Here is a 22,461-nt window from a genome sequence, read left to right as displayed (position 1 = left end):
TCAGCACAGAGTCTGCTTGAAATTCTCTCCCTCTCCCTCCTCCTAAGCCCCTCTCCCCACTCACCAACATGTGTTCTTTCGTAAATAAATAAATGAAATCTTTTAAAAAGTCAACATGTTTAATATTTACTGAGCATAGAGTTTCAGTATTAAAAGATGAAAAAGTTCCAGAGATCTGTTGCACAACAATATGAATATATTTAACACTGTTGAACTTCACACTTAAAAATGGTTAAGATGGGGTTACCTGGGTGACTCAGTCAGTGAAGTGTCTGCCTTCAGCTCAGGTCATGATCTCAGGGTCCTAGGATCGAGCTCCACGTCAGCCTCCCTGTTTGGTGAGGAGTCTGCTTCTCCTTTTCTCTCTGCCCCCCACCACCCATGCTTTCACTTGCTCGCTCTCTCTCTCTCCCAAATAAATAAATAAATAAAATCTTTTAAAAAATGATTTAGATAGTACATTTAATCTTACGTACAACACACATACACAAAATCATAATCCAACATGGGCTTATGTTGATGATTGTTGAATCTGGGTGATGGGGACATGGGGTTCATTGCATCATTCTTTTTAAGTTGGAAAAAAGAAAAGAAAAAAAGTCTCAAATTAGCATGATTTCAGACAGGAGAAGACAACCCACTGATTAGAGAAAAAAGAAAGAGTTGAAAGATCAGAGAATGAATCTATCATGTAGCTCGACTGGAAAGCCTAAGCAGCCACGTTAAAAAAAGAAAGTAGAGGCAATGTAGGAACAAGGGCCAGCTCAGAACCATCATCTATTGTGCCCTACTGTGTCGTTCTTATTTCACTTCACTGAGCTAGGACCTGAAACCTGCTGAGCATTATTTATTCTGGATCTGGGCCCAGCTGAGCCCAGCGTTCTTTAGGAACAGTAGGGTAGATCTGGAACAAGCAGGTCTGACAGAAAGGAAGGAGAAGCACCAAAGTTAAAAAGAGTTGAAGTCATGGAAAGGTTATGCTGTGGGGCGCCTGGCTGGCTTCAGTGGAGCATGTGACTCTTGATCTTGGGGTTATAAGTTCAAGCCCCATGTTGGGTATAGAGATTATTTAAAAATAAAGTCTTTAAAAAGAAAAGAAAGGTTATGCTGTGTAGGAAACCCTACACGTTTGCAGGTTGTGGGGAATGACTAAGGAGAAAGAAAATTGGGTAATATGAAAGAGACACTTTTAATAACATTGAGAGAATCTGCTACCTCAGGAGGAAGGAGAAGGATGGAAAGCCATGTAGCATTTTAGAAGTAAAACTCAGGGAAACTGAGTCAGCAACATTCTGGTAGCATTCCATTTTCTTACTAAATATAGCCATGTGATTCTGGTATATTTGTTTTCTATCACTACATAACCGAAGGTGACCATTATCATACATTTGTCATATAATGTAACCTGTCAAGGTAGCAACTACTTTATATGCATGGGTCCTGCCCACACACTTGAGGAGGGCTTATACAGAACACGTACACCCGGGGCAGGGATTTGGGAGGCCATCTTAGAATTCTGCCTACCACAGCTAGGAGATTGGTTCAATCTGTGAACTAAGAGATAAGGCCTTGGCTGGGGCGCCAGGGACCATATTAAAAATTTACCAAGAGACACAGAGAGTGAAATGGGAAAGGTGTTGAAAGTCACAGTCCCTCCTGATACAGTTGGAGTAGGGGGCTGGAAATCAGAAAGACAGTTTAATGCTGGCTCTGCCGTAATTTTACTATGTGACTTTGTCCAAATCACCACCATCTGGGGCCTCTTTTTCCTCAGATATAAAATAAAAATGATGAAACTAGATGAGTGTTAAGGTAAATAAAAATCCTCTGTTAACAGTATCATATGGCACTGGGACAAGTATGCAAAAGTTGTAGAATATTCTTTTTCCAAACATTTTAAAGAATTGCATAACTTGCTCTGTCTGGGGACTACTAGGAGTAGCCTTGCTTAATGGTAGGGGAAGAGTAGATGATTACCCCTTAAGAATGCTGCCAGAACCCATAATTACGCGATTCGAAAATAGAATGTTATCTCATACCTTACTCTGGTATTTGCTGTTTTCATCTATCCGCAATTTGTTTTAAAGTTCATTGCTTTCTTTACTGGTTTAACTGTATAATATCACCAGTTTGTTTTACAGTAGGTAGGATATTTTATGAAGACAATTCTGAATCAGATTCTGACTCTGCTTCTCTTTCTTCTGCTGGCACTAAAAACTTACCTACTGTCACTGTATTTAATATTCTCTGCTTCTCAGAGATTATGGTAGATATTTCTGAAAGATTTCATGAAAATGATTGTACAAACATAGTTTAAAAGCTATAAGTAGAAAGAACTTAAATATGGCTATAGAAGTTTGCTTCTATTTGGCATGTTTCTTTAAAGTACATTTTTTAGTACAAGAATTACTTAGGCAACCCCTAATGGTTGTCAGCTCTGTAGGTTTGCATACTGTTACTTTTCCCTCTAAAATCTATTTGTAAATTGCAGACCTGGAAGAAACCTGAGAATTTATCTGGCTCAGTTGAAGTGGAATGAAATGATTTCAATTAAAACCATCCAAGAATTGGCAGAACCAGGTACAAAACGCAGGTCTCTATATTCCATTCAAATGTTACTTTCATGACTCCATGGTATCCATTCATTCATCGACTTATTCACTCACTGAATATATATCTTTTATGTGCTACTCTGTGCCAAGGTTTATGCCGGGACATAGTGATACACTATGAATGAGAAAATAATCCTTGCTCTCCAGGAAGTTGATAAGGGAGAGGTGGGGAGGGAACTAGACAAGTAAACAGGAAATTCTTTGACAAAAGTATGCACAGAGTACTTCGGGAATACGTAAGAAAGGACTCTAACCAGTTCTCAGGTGGGCAAGAAAAGCTTCCAAGAAGAGGTGACCAGAATCCTAACGGACAAGTAGAAATGAGCCAGACAGAGAAACTAGTGAGTGTGGAGAACGAGCATTCCAGGTAGAATAAACAGTATGTACAGATAGAGCTTTGGCTTATTCTGTGAGACTGCAAATGGTTCTATGTGAATCGAGCTTGGCATACGAGGTCGGGAATGATAAGAAGTAAGACTGGAGAGATAAAGCAGAGGCCAGTTTATGAAGGGGTTGATACGTCAGACTGAGGAACATAAAGTACACCCTGAAAGAAATGGCATGGGAAGTGGAGGATGGCGGGGAATGAGTGGATCAAATTTGAATTCTATGATTACTCTGACTTTAATGTAGAAAACAGATTGAAAAGAAGTTAAAAGTGAGAATGAGAAGACTAATCAAAGGTTGTTGTGTTACGCTATAGGTATTACTCCATAGATCTGGTTACTACAACAGAAGCCCAACCCGCCAAAGAAGTGGTATACATGAGATAAAAGTTTTTCCTCCCTTAGTCGGGGCAGAAGCAATGCAGAGCTGTAGAGCAGCAGTTCCAGGCCATGGATTCTCAGGTGTTGTCCTCATCTGTATGTTCCAAGATGGTTCACCATTACCACAGAGGCATTACAGCCTGAGATACAGAAAAATGAAGAAGGGGATGTATTTCCCTTTAAGTTTATGACCTAACATTTCAGATCCTATCCCATTAGCCAGAATTTAGACACATGACCATTGCCTAGTGCAAAGATAGCTACAAAATGTAGTTTTTATTCTGTGAGGCCATGTGTCCAATTAAAAAACAGAGGTTTATTTTACTTATTTATTTTATTTTTAAATAGGCTTCATGCTTAGCATGGAGCCTAACACAGGGCTTGAGCTCACAACCCTGAGATCAAGATCTGAGCTGAGATCAAGAGTCAAATGCTTAACCAACTAAGCCACCCTGGCACCTCAACAGGGGTATATTACCCTAAATAAAGGGGAAAATAAAATTTCAGGGAAACAAAACACAGTTTTTATTATCTAAGTACAAAATATAAAGGACCCAAAGCCATCTATAGATTCAATAAAATTCCCATCAAAATACCAACAGCATTCCTCATAGAAATGAAAAAAAAATCCTAAAATGTGTATGGAACCACAAAAGACCCACAATAGCCAAAGAAATCCTGAAGAAAAAGAACAAAGGTAAAGACACCACACTTCTTGGTTTCAAACTCTACTATGAAGCTATAGTAATAAAAACAGTATGATATCAGCACAAAAATAAACACATAGCCCAATGGAACAGAATAGAGAGCCCAGAATTAAACCTTCATTTATATGGTCAATTAGTACTTGACAAGGTAGCCAATGAGGAAAGGATAGTGGCTTCAACAAATGGTACTGAGAAAACTAGAAAAACGTATATACAGCAATGAAATTGGAACCCTATCTCACACCACCCAAAAAAATTAAACTGAAGTGGATCAAGGACTTAAACATAAAACCAGATACTATAAAACTCTTAGAAGAAAATGTAGGGAAGAAGTTCCTTGACCTTGGTCTTGGCAATGATTTTTTCTAAAGATTTATTTATTTATTTATTTATTTATTTATTTGACAGAGAGAGAGCAGAAGGAGGGGGAGTGGGAAAGGGAGAAGCAGGCTCCCTGCAGTGAGCCCTACGGGTTGCTTAATCCCAGGACTCTGAGATCACAACCTGAGCCAAAGGTAGATGCCCAACCGACTGAGCCACCCAGGCACCCCAGCAATTATTTTTTGGATATGACAACAAAAGCACAAAAACAAAAGCAAAAATCAACAAATGGGACTATATCAGGCTTAAAAGCTTTTGTATAGCAAAAGAAACAATTAACAAAATGAAAAGGCAACCTACAGAACATGAGAAAATTTGTGGAAACCATATATTGGATAAGGGGTTAATGTTCAAAATATATAAAGAACTCACACAACTCAGTAACAAAAAGACAATCCAATTTAAAAAATGGGTAGAAGAAGTAAATGGACTTTTTTCCAAAGAAGTCATCCAAATGGCCAACAAGTACATGAAAAGACACTCAACATCACTAATTATCAGGCAAGTGCAAATTAAAACCACATTGAGATATCACCTCACATCTATTAGAATGGCTATAATCAAGAAGACAAGAGATAACAAGTGTTGGCAAGGATTTGGAGAAAGGGGAACCCTTGTGTACTGTTGGTGGGAATGTAAATTGGTGCAGCCGCTATGAAAAACACTATGGAGGTTCCTCAAAAAATTAAAAATAGAGCTACCATGTGATCCAGCAATTTCACTTCTGGGTATTCATCTGGAGAAAATGAAAACACTTACTTGAGGAGATGTCTGCACCACCATGTTCATTCCAGCATTATTTACAGTAGCCAAGATATGGAAACAACCTAGGTGTCCATTGGTAGATGAATAGATAAAGAAAATGCAGTAACATTTACAATGAAGTATTATTCAACCATGGAAAAGAAGGACATTCTGCCATTTGGAACAACATGGCTAGAATTTGAGCACTTTATGCTAAGTGAAATAAGTCAGAGAAAGATGAGTACTCTATGGTATCACTTATATATGGAATTTTAGAAAGTTGAACTTGTAAAAACAGAGAATAAAATGATTACCAGGTGATGGGGGTGAGGGGACAGGACAGAGGTTGTTTAAGGGTACATAATTATTTGTTGTTTAAGAGTACAATAAGTAGGGGGCGCCTGGGTAGCGCAGTCGTTAAGCGTCTGCCTTCGGCTCGGGGCGTGATCCCGGCGTTCCGGGATCGAGTCCCACATCGGGCTCCTCCTCTGGGAGCCTGCTTCTTCCTCTCCCACTCCCCTGCTGTGTTCCCTCTCTCGCTGGCTGTCTCTCTGTCACATAAATAAATAAAATCTTTAAAAAAAAAAAAAAAGAGTACAATAAGTAGTAAAATAGCCCCAGAGATATGATGCACAGTACAGTGAATATTGATAATAATCTTGTTTTATAATCATCAAACTTGCTAAAAGACTAGAACTTCATTATTCCAGCTACTAAAAACAAAAGATAATTATGTAACATGATAGAGGTGCTAATTATTGCTACAATGGCAATCATATTACAATATATAAATGTATTAAAGGAACATGTTATATCTCTTGAATTTATACAATGTTATACGTCAAATACATTTCAGTAAAAAAGAAAAGGACCTGAACTAAGGTAGTGGCAGTGAAAATGAAAAGAAGTGTACCAGTTTGAGAGGTAATTAGGTGGTAGAGTTGACTCAGATTGGCTATGGAAGGTGAGGGACAGGACGATGCTAGAAATAATACCCAGGTTTCTGACTTGGGTACCTGGGTGGATGATGGTGAATAATATTTACTGAGTAAGAACACAAAAGAAGAGATTTACGGAGGAAGTAAAGAATTCAATTTTGCACAAAAGCTAGAGACACAGCTGTCTGAAAAGCCTGAGTCCCTAAGAGCCAATATGAAAGAGCATTTTATTTAGGCAATATTGATTAAGAGTTAAAAAAAAACACTTGATTTTATTATGTTAGTGCCAGAACTCAAACAATTCAGTTATTAAAGAATCCTCGGTTGTCTGGATAGACAATATATATAAATATTTATATAAACTGCTCATTAGTGCTTTGCAAAAACACATTGTTTCCCATTTATCAACACAAAAGAATTGTTTTGGTTTCATTCTTTAATTCTAGTTTTATTTGAGTTGCTGCTATTGGATAGGTTTTGTTTAGGAACGGTATAAACCATGAGAGTGCCAACAGACAGAAAGGAGAGTCCAACCTGCTATACACTAAAAAGTTTGTTTGCATAGAAAATCACCCTTATTACAGATCAAGGTTAGGTGGAGGACTGATGTCTGAGCAAGTCGGCTTCCTAATACTGAGTCCAGATTTTTTTCAGACCTGCCTACCCAGTTGCAGGCAGTGCAGGGACTGGGGAGACCCCTCATCTACCCCTAGCATGGGCGGGGCCTGACCCTGGAGGAGCAGAGAGATAATACATACTCCTCTCTTCAGCTGTATTCCAAGAAGAATCTGAGCTGTTCATGCCCAATTTCTTTTTTCAAACATTACCCCCAGGGTGGAATGAGTGCAGAGTTGGCAGAAGATCAGAAGCACTATACTAATATATACGCTAACGGGCTCCTGTCAAATGGAAGAAACATCAGGAGCAGGAAAGAAGTATCTTCAATAACTCTGATAGCATACTCACAGGTTAAATACATCTATTTGTCTATCTAGAAGGTCCCAATTGTTTGATTTATAGCTCTTTCTAATATTCTTGATAAAAATTTATTTTTTCCTTTGTCTTATAAAGTTCAAGAAATTACCCTGCCTATACTTAGAGTTTTAATAGTACCATCACTTTATCATTACAAAGCAATTATACTAAGCACCTACCTGGATGTAACCTTGGGATAGATACTTTAATCTCATATTTTATCACTGCTATGATTTCAAGAGAGGACATTTATTTTAATAGATTATGAAACGTGAAGGTATAGATGAGCTCAATGCTAATTACAGTTCCCAAAGGCCTTTATCTATCTTATTCAGCACTGCTTCCAAGCTTAGTGCCTGGCACATAAAGGGTCTCAATAAATATTTGTTGGATAAATGAATATACTTTCCCCAAATCTCACATTTATTTGGATGGTCCGTATCGAAGTTAGTGTTTATAGGAGAGCCTTCATATTTGCCAAGAACTCTGTTTTGGAAGACTTTTCAATTGGGAAAATTCTCAGTATTGTAGAGATGTTTTCGAGGGAGAGGAAAGCCAAGAAGAGAGAGGTAGTTAAAAGGAAAAGTGTGATGCTCCTTTTTCAAGTGGGTATTTGCATATATTCTCTCCCCAGCATTTTCTCCTCTCTACATAGTTTCCCCCTCCTCCTCTTTCCTTTCTTTGTACTCTTTTGCTGCTGCTTCTCCTCCTTCCTATCTTTCTCCTCTTCCTCCTCATGGAGAGGGACAGGTGGCACCCAGGAAGGAGATATGCCAATTTAGAAGAGCCTGATCTGCGCTGGAGGAGTCAGGGATTCTCTGGACTGGGGGGATGGAGCACATTGGAGAAGATGAAAGTCTGCAGCTTTCTAAACCAATTGTGATATTGGTATTTCTCAGCACATACCTTGCTCATTAAAGATAGAATAAGAATCATTTTTCAATTAAAAAAAAGAATTCAAGTAAGAGATAAGCTGATCGCATTTGTATTTTAAATAAACTCTGGCTGGTGGATAGAAGATTGATGTGAAGGGGTTCAACGCTGGAGACCTGGAGAATGTAGATTGTTGGCAGTCATCCAGCCAAGAAATTTTGAGGCCCTGAGCTGTGGTAGTGATTTTAAGAATGGAAAGGAGGAGACTTGGCTAATTAATGATGAAAACTTGGTCTTGAAGAGTGACTAGGAATTAACCTGGCAAAGAAGTGAAAAAACGATATTCCCAGGCTGGTGGAGAGGCAGGGAGATGTGGAAAAGCAAGAAATGTTCTGAGAAGTAATTAACAAATAAGTCAGTGTGAGACACACAGTATCACTACAGGAGTGTGTCAATCAAAAACGAGAGCTGGACAGTAAGTAGTTAAAATGGTGAAAACAGGGGCACCTGGGTGGCTCAGATGGTTGAGCATCTGCCCTCGGCTCAGGTCGTGATCTCTGGGTCTGGGATGGAGCCCCATGTCAGGCTCCCCGCTCAGTGGGGACTCTGCTTCTCCCTCTCCCTCTGCCTCTCCTCTTGCTTGTGCTCTCTCCCTCTCTTGCTCTCTCAAATGAAGAAATAAAATCTTTAAAAAAATAAAAATGAAAATAAAATAAAATGGTGAAAACAGATCTTATTCAGGAACTATTAACAATAGGAGAAAAGAGACCTCAGTATAGAATTGGGTTCAATTTAGAATATAAAGAAAAGTGGGGATTTGTAGCCAAGGATGGGGTGGGTGGGTGAGGATGTCAGTCAGTGGATGGAAAATTACTAAAAAAGTGGAATAATCTTGCTAAAGTGATCTAATAGGATTCTTGCTGAAAGTAGGCCAGAATCATCAGGTATCACTTGGGAGATGGTGGGGAATGGCGAACTTGACCAGATATCGAGGGTGATCAGATATCTAAGGTGAGGGATTCCCTCTACCCTGGCACAGAAGGGTTCTTGCTACAACTGGGCCATGTGAACCCAACAAAAATTGGAACTGAAGCCCAAGGTCAAAGCCTGGTTGAGAAGAGAGTTTGGAGGAATCTGAATAAAGTTTGGTCAAAAAGAGCATCTTAGGTAGGTAAAGGCTGAACAAAGATATTTGGGTAGTCAAAATCAAATTCATGAAGGGTCACCTATGCTTATGTTTACATACTACCCACATTCACTTTTTTTTCCTTTTGTAAGAAAGAGGCTCTGAACTCCAGGGGAATGCAATAAAATCAAGGAGACCTTGATAGGAGGGCCACAGCCCCTCCAGAAATACTTAGAACCATAATCAAGAATCCTCGCACAGGGAGGGCCTGTATTCCTTTGTGAAGGACCTTTCAATCCTGCAAACCTCATAGCCTAAATCACCACCGAGTGTCATCTGAATATAGGCTGCCCTTTTAGTCTCTAATTTCATTGCATTGACTGAGGCTGTACTGAGTCTATTGTTGGAAAAGGAAGCATTTGTGCCTCAAGTACAGGAAATAACCAAACAATTAACTTCCATGGACTCGTGCAGCCTGGGTCAAATGCCTCAGTGTGATTGTCTTTGTTTCATGTCAGGCTATTGAGGAAATGGTTTGCAGGTCAGAATCTTGGCTTCAATGTGTTGTTTTGAGTCAATGGGGTCAGCTGTGAGACCTCTCACAGTGATAATTATCTATAGTAAAATGTGAATATAGCTGTCAGAGGTCTGCCATCAGGAAGGGAAGATTTCAGGGGGGAAGAGAGTTTTTTCTAAAATACACTGTAATTTGGATATTCGGAGGTGGGAAGGGCCACTTATAGAGACCAGGGAGAAACTAGCGTGGGAAGAAGGGGAAAGGAAAATAGTTATTACATTTTGTGGGCAGGAAAATGTTAACCCCTCAGAGACAAAGAAGTTGGTGCGTGGGGGACAGTAGGCGGAGGCTGTTGGGGGGCACTTGAACAAACAACTTCTCTGACCCAGGATATGCCTCAGACAGAAGTGCCAGAGAAGGCCCCCCAGAAGAAAAACAGGGAAGCAGAAAATGAAGTGAGGTGCCAGTAAGGATGAGCTTTGCAACGTCACAATATTTTCCAGGAAACCATTTAGGATGGATCACTTTGTTAGTGGAAGAAAACTATATTCATACTCTGAGACAATATTATATATTAAGAAAGTGGCAACTGATTATTATTACTAGTATTATTATTTTTAATGAAGAAGGCAATAGGAGCTAGGGGCACAGGATTGAGATTAGGTGGATCTGAGTATGAATCTTGGCCCTATTGCATACTAACTGTGTCACTTTGCATAAATTACTTCTCTGGTATCACTCTCCTCATCTGAAAAATGGGAGTAATGACTCATTCATTTTCCAAAATATTTGCTGAGCAGTGAGGCGGGGAGGAAAAAACTCTTTTTCCCTCTAGGTTCATAGGCTGGGGCTCTATAAATTAGAATGACAAAAGACAATTAACAAGAGAAAAGCAGAAAATGCCTATTAACACAGGCATTAGGCACACACATGGGAACACTCTGAGATGAGCAGTTTAAAGGGAAGGTTAGAATTTGGGCTTATATAGCATCTTAACAAAACATTAATTTTTAGAGAAGTGACAAGGCAAAGGAAAAGGGCTTTGAATTTCTATTAGGTGGCAGACTGTGGGAAGATGAACTTGGGGGAAATAATGGAAGGTAAGGGCTAGTTACTAAAGTTTGTTATGTAGATTCCTTGGGGCTAATAAGGGTCTAGAGTATTCTCCCTTGATTAACTTTTGACCTGCCTGGCAGAGATAGGAAGGGAAATACCTTTACAAATTTGGGTCCTGCTTTTAGGCAAAAAAGGGGAGGGCAAAGAGTTTTTCTTGTATCTGCTTCTTCTCCATTGCCTTCAGTTTAAAATAAGTGTCTTATTCTGGGGTGGCATACTCTGCCTCCCTTCAGCTGCTACTATGTGAACGGGACAAATAAGATCCCTACTTTGGAGATGCTTACATGCCAGGTGTAGAAGGAGAGAAAAACAATAAATAAGTAAATAAAAAATGAGATGAGGGGCACCTGGGTGGCTCAGTAGGTTAAGCACCTGACTCTTGGTTTTGGCTCAGGTCCTGATCTTAGGGTTGTGATATCAAGCCCTGTTTTGGGCTCCATGCTCGGCGTGGAGGCTGCTTAAGATTCTCTCTCCCCCTCTCGCTCTGCTCCCTGCTCCTTCCCTCTAAAAACAAATAAACAAACAAACAAAAAAAACAGATGATTTTAGAATGTGATAAATACTATAGAGGAAATACAGTTTTAAGCGTGTGGACTCTGGAGTTAGTGTGCCTGGGTTCAAATACTTGTTCTGCTATACTAGCTATGTGGTCTTTGCAAATTACTCAGTCTCTGTGTTTCCATTTTCTCATTTGTTTTTTGTTTGTTTGTTTTAAGATTCTATTTATTTATTTGACAGAGAGAGAGAGAGAATGAGATTACACACAAGCAGGGGGAGCGGCAGGCAGAGGAAGAAGCAAAGTGGGGGCTCGATTCCAGGACCCTAAGCCCAAGGCAGATGTTTAACAGACTGAGCCACCCAGGTACCCCTCCATTTCCTCATCTGTAAATGGGGATAGTAATAGTACCGACTTCATAACTTCAAGGGGTTATTGGGTGTGGTGTCTAAATGGGGTGTCTCTTGATTGGATGGGGGCCCGGCTAATGTGGGGCGATGATCGGATGCAAACCGGTGGCGCAGGAGGTGAAAGAATTCACCTGAGGCAGAACAAAGGAGATAGAAGCTATTGAACACACCACAAGGGAGTGGCAGGCAGGACAGTAGAGGAGAGGCTGTCTGCTACAAGGCAGTGGGTGGGGGCTATTTCTAAAAGAGGGACGATAAGGAGGTACCACGACATTTGGAATCTTCCCTTTTTTGGTAACTGTGCCTAGCTGTAAGTAGCCCATTGGTCAATTAGGGCCTGTGGATATTTTGAGATGGGTCGCCAGATGGGCCTGTTTGTATTCAGCCAGATGGTCACTGTGGGCCCTTTCTACATTCCATTGCTCAAGCCTGTTTGCCTAAAAGCAGCCTCTACACTGGGGAGATTAAATGAATGAATGAATTAAATAAATGAATGAATCCAGGTGAAGTGCTTAGAACTGTGTGTGCCCCAGAGGAAGTAGATACTAAGAGCTACCTACCAGTGCCATGAAGAAGATAGTGATATATGACAATAAATGGGGAGAGTGGGGCTTAAGATAGTCAGTGAAGGATTTACTGAGATTGTGGTGATTAAGCTGCCACCCAAAGTATGAGCAGGAGCTTGTCATAATTAGAGCATTTCAGGAGGAGGGAAATCTAAACGTAAAGATCCTACAGCAGAAGCTTAGCATATTTGAAGGAGAGAAATGTGGCCTGTGAGCAAGAGAGAAAGATGAACTCTATTAGTTTTCTACTGCTGTGCAAGAAATTGCAACAAAGTCAATGCCCATTTATTAGCTCACAGTCCTGTCAGTCAGAAGCCTGGGTGGGCTCAGCTCCATTCTCTGCTTAGAGTCTCACAAGGCCGAAGTCAAGGTGTTGGCCAAACAGGACTCTTGTTTTTTATTTTTTTATTATTATTTTTTTTAAGTAAGCTCTATGCCCAATGTGGGGCTTGAACTCACGACCCTGAGATCAAGAGTCACATGCTCTACCGACTGAACCAGCCAGATGCCCCAGACAGACAAAACTCATTTACATGGAGGCTCTGGAGGAGAATTCACTTACAGACCCATTCAGGTTATTGGCAGAGTTCGGTTCCCGGTGGTTTTAAGACTGGGGTTCCCATCACCTCGGTAGCTGTTGGCTGGGGATACTCTCAGCTTCTAGAGCTTGCCTGTACTCCTTGGCTCATGGCCTCTTCCTCCATCTTCAAAGCCAGCAAAGGTGAGTCAAGTCTTTCTTCTGTACTGAAGTTCTCTGACTTCTCCTTCTGCCTCCACTTGTACAGGCTCAGGTAATCTCCCCTTTGCCATGTAACATAACATAATCACAGGAATAATACAGGGGATGGAGATCATGGGGGCCAAAATTCTCCCTACCACATGCATGGAATGAATTAAAGATGTAGTCTTTTTTTTCTTTTAAGATTTTATTTATTTGACAGAGAGAGAGAGCCAGTGAGAGAGGGAACACAAGCAGGGGGAGTGGGAGAGGAAGAAGCAGGCTCCCAGCAGAGGAGCCTGATGTGGGGCTCGATCCCAGAATGCTGGGATCACGCCCTGAGCCAAAGGCAGACGCTTAACGACTGCGCCACCTAGGCGCCCCTAAAGATGTAGTCTTAAGCCAGTTTATGAAAAGACTGATAGGGAGTGTCGATGTTGCTTTTTTTTTTTTTTAAGATTTTATTTATTTATTTATTTAGAGCACAGGGGGAGGGGCAGTGGGAGAGAGAGAAACTCAAGCAGACTCCATGCTGAGGAAGGATTCCAACATGGGGCTCAATCCCATGAACCTGAGATCATGACCTCAGGGGAAATCAAGAGTTGGACACTCAACTGACTAAGCCACCCAGGTGCTCCAAGTGTCAATGTTATTCTAAATGCTAAATGAAACCCTTAAAGTTTCAAGCTGACAAGTGTCATGATCTGATTTATATTTTCCAAAGATCATTCTGGCTGCAGGTAAAGAATGGATTGTAGAGGTTGTAAGCAAAGGCAGAGAGGATATAGCTGTCCAGATGTGAGATGAAAATACCTGGGACTAAGAATGACAGTGGACATTGAAAGGGAGGATGGATGTTGGCATTCTTTAGATAAGGTTAGAGGAACTTACTGATCAAAGTAGGTGTAAGAGATGTGGGAAAAGAAGTGATCAACTTGGAGGATCCTAGTGCCATTGCTGAGATGGGAAAGAATGGGGAATGGTCTGTTAAGAGTGGAGGATGGGCTTGGGAATCAAGAGTTCTGTTTCACATGCATAATAGGAACCAAGTCTTTTCATTGGTTTCTGTTTCCACTGTTGCCTGGTTCCTCCCCATCATCCACTCCCCTTAGCAACCACAGTAATTCTTTTAAAACTTCGGTCCTATAATACCTGTATTATCTATGATTCCTGCTCTCAAACCCCCCAAATGGCCTCAGTTCATAGCATGAAATATAGTTTTTATCATGGTCTACAGAGCCCTCTCCCCAGTTTGACCCCTGGCTGTCTCTCCAACTTCATTTCCCATCATTCTTCTCCTTGCTCACTGTGCTTCAGCAACTCTGGCTTTCTTCCAGTTCCTCAAACTTTGCAAAGCTGTTCCCATTTCTGAGCTTTTACAATTGCTTTTTCTGTAGATCCCAGAAGGTCCACTTCTTCACTTCATTCCAGTTTCTGCCCAAATGTCTCCTTCTCAGATAGGCCATCTTGGCCAATCTATAGAAAATAGCAACACTGTTGCTCTAATTCTTTGTCCTACTTTAATTTTTGTTCTAGCATCTATCAACATCTAACATTGTAACATAAGTTTGTTTCTTATCTGTTTCTCCCACAAGCCTCACTAACAGAGTGTTCAAATTTTTGCCAATCCGAGCTACAAAAATTTGTGTATCAGTGAGTTTTAATATGCCTTTCTCGTACTGTGAATGAAGTTGAAAAGTTTTTCATATTTATTTTATGCAGATTTTTACTCATTTTAGTAAATATTACATATATTTTAGGACCTATCTTCCCCTTTAATAAAGTGATTAGTTCTATATTAAAATGTGTCCTAGTCCATTTGTGCTGCTATAACAAAAATACCATAGAATGAGTGGCTCAAACAACAAACACTTATGTATCAAAGTTCTTAAGGCTGGGAAGTCCAAAGTCAAGGCATTGGCAGATTCAGTGTCTGATGAGAGCTATTTCCTGGTTCATAGATGGCCATCTTCTCCCTGAATTCTCACATGCAGAAGAGGTGAGGAAGATGCTGGAGTGTCTTTTATAAGGGCACTAATCCCATTCCTGAAGGCTCTGCCCTTATGACCTAACACTTCCAAAAGCCCAACCTCCAAATACTATCTCATTTGTAATTAGGTTTCAATGTATGCATTTTGGGGAGGTACATGAAGATTTAGTCTATATTAGTATGTTAAGTATGTTTATTCATATACATCCCTTTCCACAAAGTATTTGAGAAAGTTTTTAAAAGGAACATAGTGTATTATAAATAAAAGAAGAAAATAAAGACTAAGAAAAAGAAGAATGCTAATATGACAACCATTGAGGTAAATGTAAATTACTGTGTTTAAATAACATACTTCTCCATCAACATCTTAGTGTTAACAGGTCTAAAATTGTTCTGTAATTTGTGTTATAGACACAAAGATGGCCCCAAATTATCCTCACTTCCTGGTATTCATTCCTTTGTGTAAATCCTTCTCCTTGAGTGTAGGCAGGACCTGTGTCTTGCTTCTAATCAATAGAACATGTCAAAGGTGATGGAAGGTAACCTCTGTCATTGCACTACAGAAGACTGTAACTTTGATCTTGCTAGCAGATTTTCTCTATGGACTCTCTGGCTTTGATGAAGTAAGTAACCTTATGGAAAGGCCCATGTGTCAAAGAACTGAGGACAGCTTCTCCTCAACAGCACAGGGACTGAGGCCCTCAGTCCAAAAGACTACAAGGTGTTGAATGCTGCTAACAATGATGTGAACTTGGAAGAAGTTCCTTCCCCATTCAAACCCCAGATGAGAGCCCAGCCCAGCCCTAGCTAATACCTGATTGCAGTCTTGTGAGAGACCCTGAAGCAGGGGACTGAGCGAAGCCATCCCAGATTCATGACCAAGAGAAAATACGACCTCATAAATGAATAATGTGTTTTTTAAAGATTTTATTTATTTATTTATTTATTTATTTATTTATTTATTTATTCATTTACTTACTTACTTACTTATTGAGAGCTTGAGAGAGAGAGAGAGAGCAGGGGGAGGGGCAGAGAAAGAATCTTAAGGCTTGATCTCACGACCCTGAAATCATGACCCAAGCTGAAATCCAGAGTCAGACAACTAACTGAGCCACCCAGGCCCCCCTATAAATAAATAACATTTTAAGCCTTTAACAAAGGAGCGATATTTTAAGCCACTCAGTTTGTGGTAATATTGTTACACAGCAATAAATAACTTATAAAATGACAGTGTAAGAAATATCACATTTCATTATTTTTCTCAATTAAATTAAATCCTTTGGGCTCTTAGCTATCAGGGTTGGTAATTCAATCATGGTTATCTTTTAGAGGACCCTATCTCATTCTTTATAAAAGAACCCAAGGCTTATGTAACTTAGGAAAACCAGGGTGGAGAAGATATGTATAGGGAGTCCTCAATCCATTGATTTGCTTCTGAAACATGCATTGTCCATCTTTACACTCTATTCAAAGGTGGCTGCCTCTGCTGAAGATAACATCTACTCCCTCTGCCAAATTTGGCAACTGGAATTTTCACTACAGGGAAGATTACAGCTTAGTGCTCAGTCCCTAGGTACACAGAAAGCCATGTTCAACAACATTCCTGCCACGTCCAGGCCACCGTAAGGAAGCAGAATGAGGAGCCCCATAGCTAGATGACCTAGCACAGCCTAACCGCCTACTCGGGATATAATCTATCTTTGCTCCAGCCCCTTCTCTTTTAATACCGGAAGTTTTCCTCTTCTAGGCCAATCCAACAAATGTCCAAAAACAATGTTTTCTTAACTAGGTGAAGGAAGCCTGGACCATACCAAATAGAACACAAAGTCCTGGCTACCCTCTCCCCTCCTACCCACAGACTTTTCCCCAGAAAGGGAGGAAAAGTAATGTCTCATTTTTTCGTGAAGATTCTATAGCAACTGGAAATTATTTAATTTAAATAATTATTTAATTATGTAATTTGTCATTTAGGTTACTAGCCACACCATCAGGGCAAGATGAAAACACTTAATCGTGAAGTTCTCATCATCATGAAAGATTCTGTTTCCTCAAAACAAAACAAAACAAAACAAAACAAAACAAAACAAAACAGCACTCTTCCTAGCTCTAAATTCTACAGGGGATTTTCTTTTTAAGAATAAAAAGGGGGAAAAAAGGAGAAAAAAAAAAGAAATAAAAAGGACACAGTACTACGATGTGTAAGTTCTGGTCTACTTAAGGTCCGGAGGTAGCTGAAACCCTCATGTCAGTGACCCAGGGCCTGGGTTTAGGTATAGGACCCAAATATGTTTGAGGTAAGGAGAAGATTGAATATGTGGTAAAAACCATACTGTGGAGGGACTTGCAGGCACCATAAAAGAGATGGATTAAGAGTGAACCAACATTTATATTTCACAAACTTTAAAAAAAGATCTGTACTATTTAACACAATGGTCTTGGCTGCTCTAGTTTCTAATGCTCCTTTAATTTTTTTTTCTTTGAAAGGCATTGGACAACATTACAAATGATCTACTCCGCCAAATCTGGGTTCTTCCACAGAGATATGAATTTAGTTTTTCAGCAGTTCAAATATTTTCCCCCCTTTTTACTTTTGCCATTATCTCTGATAATGCTGTATTATTCCTCCCACTCAAAAGCCAAGAAAGACAATCCAACCACTTCCTCCTCCAACTTACTTACAGGAAAGAATAGAAACAATTCTATCAACTCCAGCTGGGGCAGCAAAATGCCAAGAAGCTTTTCTTAGATTTTTGAATTCTGTGTGACTGTCACTGTAGGTGCTTTCCAACAATTTGGTTTTATTTTTCTTGAATTCTGTTTTTGCTGCAGAAACCTTCAGTTGTCTAACACTGGTGGCATTTAGTAATCTTTGCCAAGTTTAATTCTAATTCAGTTGCCTGGAAGGTTTCAGTGACCCTGGAATAAGCTTTTGTATAGCTTGTTTTGTGCAATGGGAAATTGCTCAAGGAAGTATGAGTCAGGGTCCCCCCTCCCCTTCCAGTAAAACAGATTGATTTCTTTCTTTTTATTTCAAGATGGAAACAGAAAGCAAACCAAAAAATATGACCATCACCCTCACTCCTACTCAAGTACAAGTTAAATCTACAGCATTGTAAGCAATGTTTGCCTCAGAGAAGTGTATGTGTCTGACAGTACCCAAGGTCATCGAAGGTAGTAAGGCTGCAAATTTTTTATTTTAATAATTATGTATTCCTGTTAATATGTATTAGAAAACATGACAACATATTAACCATCATTTCATGGATATTATTATTTCAGATAGGCTAAACAAAAAGGCTCCAAGAAAAATATGAAATAAATAATAACATGATTGGCATGCGAATCCTGGAAGTGGTACCTGAACAATGGTGTACAAGCAGTTGATGGTTAAGAAACATTGTCCAATTAAAATATATTGGAATTTGTCTTAAGACACAATTGTTTTGGGGGCATCTGTGTGGCTCAGTAGGTTAAGGGTCAGACTTGTGGTTTCGGCTCAGGTAGTGATCTCGGGGTCATGAGACTGAAACCCGTGTTGGGTTCCACGCTCTGTTTAAGACTCTCTCTCCCTCTGTCCCTTCCCTCCTCTTTCTAAAATAAATAAATAAATCTTAAAAAAGAGAAAAAGAAAGAGACGAAACTGTTTGAATCCCAGTATTTCTGCTAAGCAGTTGTGAGCTTTAGGCAAGTTCACAAACCTCTCTGAAACTCAGTGTCTTCATCTGTAATGTAAGGATAGCTCCTACCTTAGAGTGTTTTTGAGAGAAACTAGCTACTAGATTTAAAGCAGAGTTTTATAGTGAGCATAGTGTGTACTCATTAAATGGTAGACATCTTTATCTGATTCCTCCTGACTCTGTTTATTGTCGTTTATCTTAAGTAAAAATCTTGTAGCCACAAAGCAAGTAATCAGCTCTCCTGCCCAACATTAGTGTCAGAAAATACTGGTGCCCCTGAGAAACAGGGAACCTAATGAATAGGGCACTGTTTTGGGAATCAGGAGATCTGGCTTTCATCCTGGACTTACTGCTGCCAGTGACTTAACTTACAAAGCAACTATGAAAACAAGCCTTGTGCCTGAAAAAATAAACCCTCTCACTCTTTTTCTTGATATGTTTGATTGCCATGGGATTGTTTTCAGAATTAGGAGAATATGATTCAAGTTCAGTTCAGGTCAGCAAACATTTTTTTTTTCAGGACTTGATCTGTGTCAGGCAGTGTGCTAGTTCTTGGATATAAAAATGAATAAAGCAAGATTCTTCAGTTTTCATTCACTCATTCAATAAATGTTTATGGAGTACCTAGTAGGTAATAGGAACCTTACAAGGCCTGGGGAATCAAACAAAAAGTTATTGCACTAATGGAATTTATAATACAGGGAAAGTTATAGACAGTGATGTATTAATACATGTTTAAGAACTAGCTCTCTACAAAATAAATCAAAAAAGTGTGTGTGTCTTAAATTTTATTAAGACAAAGAATGTGTAGCCAGAATTTATAAATAACAATGTACACTTTATTATGAAGTCATTATAGCCAGTCGGTTCTCACTAAATGATTTTGTTGATTTTTGCAGAACTCGTAAATCCATGGCAGACTTATGGTTGAAATGAGTGCGATTCCACCTGAATGTTGGCTGATATTTTAAGTTAAAGACTAAGATGAAGTGAAACAAGGAAGAAGAATGTCAGAACTTCACCTGTTTCTCAATGACTGAATGATTTCTTCTTTTTTTTTTTTTTAAGATTTTATTTATTCATTTGACAGAGAGAGAGACAGCCAGCGAGAGAAGGAATACAAGCAGAGGGAGTGGGAGAGGAAGAAGCAGGCTTCCAGCGGAGGAGCCTGATGTGGGGCTCGATCCCAGAACTCCGAGATCACGCCCTGAGCGGAAGGCAGATGGTTAACGATTGAGCCACCCAGGCGCCCCTGAATGATTTCTTCTTGAATGAGATAATAGTTTTCAAATATTGAAAGAATTCTTTGGTCCTGAATTTGCTACAGACAAAACACACTTTTAATTTTAATTTGTATTTTTTTAAAGATTTTATTTATTTATTTGAGAGAAAGAGTTAGTGAGAATGAGCAGAGCACAAGCGGGGCAGGGGGAGAAGGAGAGGGAAGAGCAGATTCCGTGCTGTGCAGGGAGCCCAACTCATGTCCTGATCTCAGGACTGATGGCAGACACAGACGCTTAACCAACAGAGCCACCCGGGCACCCGATTTTAATTTGTATTATTAATATTTTTTCTTTCTTTCTTTCTTTCTTTCTTTCTTGGAAGAGAGAAAGCGACTGAGAGGGAGAGGAAGAGAGAGAGAGAATCCTAAGCAGGCTCCATGCCCAGTGCAGAGCCTGATGCCAGTCTGAACCTCACGACCTGGAGATCATGACCTGAGTTGAAACAAAGATTTGGATGCTTGAATGGCTGAGCCGCCCTGGCACCCACTCTTTATCACTTTCTTAAGTCTAGATAAGGAAAAGAACAATATTAACCCTTATTGTAGCATCTTCTTATTTCCATGATAAAAATACTGCCAGTATGGCCACTTTTAAGCTACTAATATGATTTTCCTAAATATGGAGTTGGAAAGAAATTATATATTATTTCCACCATATAGATAGGATAGAGGTAAATAACTTCAAAAACATAAATAGTAGTAAAATTCACTAAAATAGGAAGTTATAAGTTTTGAGTATTTTATTATCTTCATTTTTTATTTATTTTATTATAAGTTGTAAGTTATTATAAGTATTATGAATTTTTTTATTTTAATTTTTAATAATGGTGTTTAACAACTGGCTTACAAAATTTCTGAAAATAAAACCATCTATTCTCTTGAGCTAGTATAAGCTAGCTCCAGCATTTGTAGAAATGTTATAAGGTAATACCTTTAAATATTCATATCTCTGTTTTTTCTTTTCTATACTTTCTTGTGCTTGATCTTTTCCCTGTAACTCAGAGCTGGCCACGTTGCCTTAAGAAGAAGCATGGTTATTTTACTGAGCAAGAAACAAGGGTCCTTATTATACATGGTAGATTGAACACATGTGTTCACCACAGGTTTCTCTTGAAATTCCCATAAACCAAGTAGAGCCAAGAGAGTGGTAAAGGAGAAAATATAACAAAATTTGAAGTATGAAAGTAGATGAATAAGTGAGAATGAATATTCCAGTCTAAAGAAAGCTAAAATCTGAATTTGCAGAGGGAAAGGTAATAACAACAAACTAATTCATGGTGGGGAATCCCAAAAGCTCAGGAATCGGAAGATAAAATTGAAGGAAATCTCTGAGAAAGTGGAACCAAAAAATAAAAAAAGAAATGGAAAATAGAGAAGAGAAGAAAATTAAAGACAGTTCAGCATCTGAATAATAAAAGTTTCAGAAAGGAAGAATAGAGAAAATAGAGGGGAGATTATCAAAGTAGTGATTCCAGAGCAATTCCCACAATTGAAAGACATGAGCTTCCAAAGTAGCAGAGCTCATTAAATGCTTAGCACAAGAGATTTATAAAGACCCATACCAAGGTGTCTCATGTGAATTTTTATTTATGAGGGACAAAAAGAAGTTCCTAAACATTTCCAAAGAGGAAGTGGAGGCCACAAACAGGGCTAGATTTAGAAAGAATTGCCTCTTTACAGTAATGCTTCATACAATAAGACAACGAATCAATGTCTTCTTCCAATGTCAGAATTCCAAGGAAAATAGTTTCAACCTAGAATTCTATACTCAGCCAAACTTTCATTTGAGTGTGAGGATAGAATAAAGACTTTTGTAGATGTTTATTTTCTTAAAGATTGTATCTAACATGTACACTGGAGAATGTGCTCCACAAAGCAAGGGAGCAAAATAAGGAAGAAAGATACGGCACCTAGAAAACAGGAGATCCAACACAGGGAGGAGAAGAGAATCCTCAGGATAGGCATGGAGATCCCAGAGCCATATTTGGATAATATTGCTAGGGAACAATCTATTCATGTTGGGGCTGGAGAGCAGAAGGCTTCACAAGGGTTGTTGCCATGACATAAAGTTTTTTTTTTAAACCTGATGTATTTGAACATTATGAGAGGAAATTTATAATTCTGGAGGAATGTTTGAAGATGAATTAGTTATAGGAACTTAGAAAACCGAGGAAAAAATAACACAACTATTAATTCCAAAAGAAAAAAATTGTACAAGAAAGGAAGTGCAATCATCGTATACTGCAGTGGTCATGTTGAGGCAACCAAAAGTTATAATATGGGGAGAAACGAAGGAGGAAAAGAGTGTATGTGAATGTGTGTATGGTAAGGCATGGGGTGGGCAGTGTTGTAAGAAATCCGAATCTTCATCTTCTGTAGCAGGAAGCCTAAATATATGAAACTGAGCAATCTTGAAATAGCAGCAATTATGGATGTTACTTAGGAAAGATGGAAGCAAGTGCTAGAAGAAAATTCAGCTAACATAATGGAAAAAATGTTGCATTTGAACAGTGGGAATTGGAGTAGAGAAGGTGGAACAATGTAGTGCTTCTTTTCAGTATAAGCA

The 22,461-nt window shown here is 39.2% G+C and overlaps 1 long non-coding RNA gene across 1 annotated transcript in view; it reads left to right on the top strand.

Moving 5' to 3' along the window:
• Nucleotides 1-19,607, top strand: part of LOC130543451 (uncharacterized) — a 31,006-nt gene extending 11,399 nt beyond the window's left edge. Inside the window, exons 2-3 of the long non-coding RNA XR_008958814.1 lie at nucleotides 2,492-2,580; nucleotides 19,513-19,607. This is a non-coding gene — a long non-coding RNA (uncharacterized LOC130543451). The remainder of the gene's footprint in view (nucleotides 1-2,491; nucleotides 2,581-19,512) is intronic.
• The last annotated feature ends 2,854 nt before the right edge of the window (nucleotides 19,608-22,461 follow it).

This window comes from Ursus arctos, unplaced genomic scaffold, assembly GCF_023065955.2.
Source record: "Ursus arctos isolate Adak ecotype North America unplaced genomic scaffold, UrsArc2.0 scaffold_12, whole genome shotgun sequence".
NCBI lineage: Eukaryota > Metazoa > Chordata > Mammalia > Carnivora > Ursidae > Ursus > Ursus arctos.
This window is presented reverse-complemented; position numbering and strand designations above follow the sequence as displayed.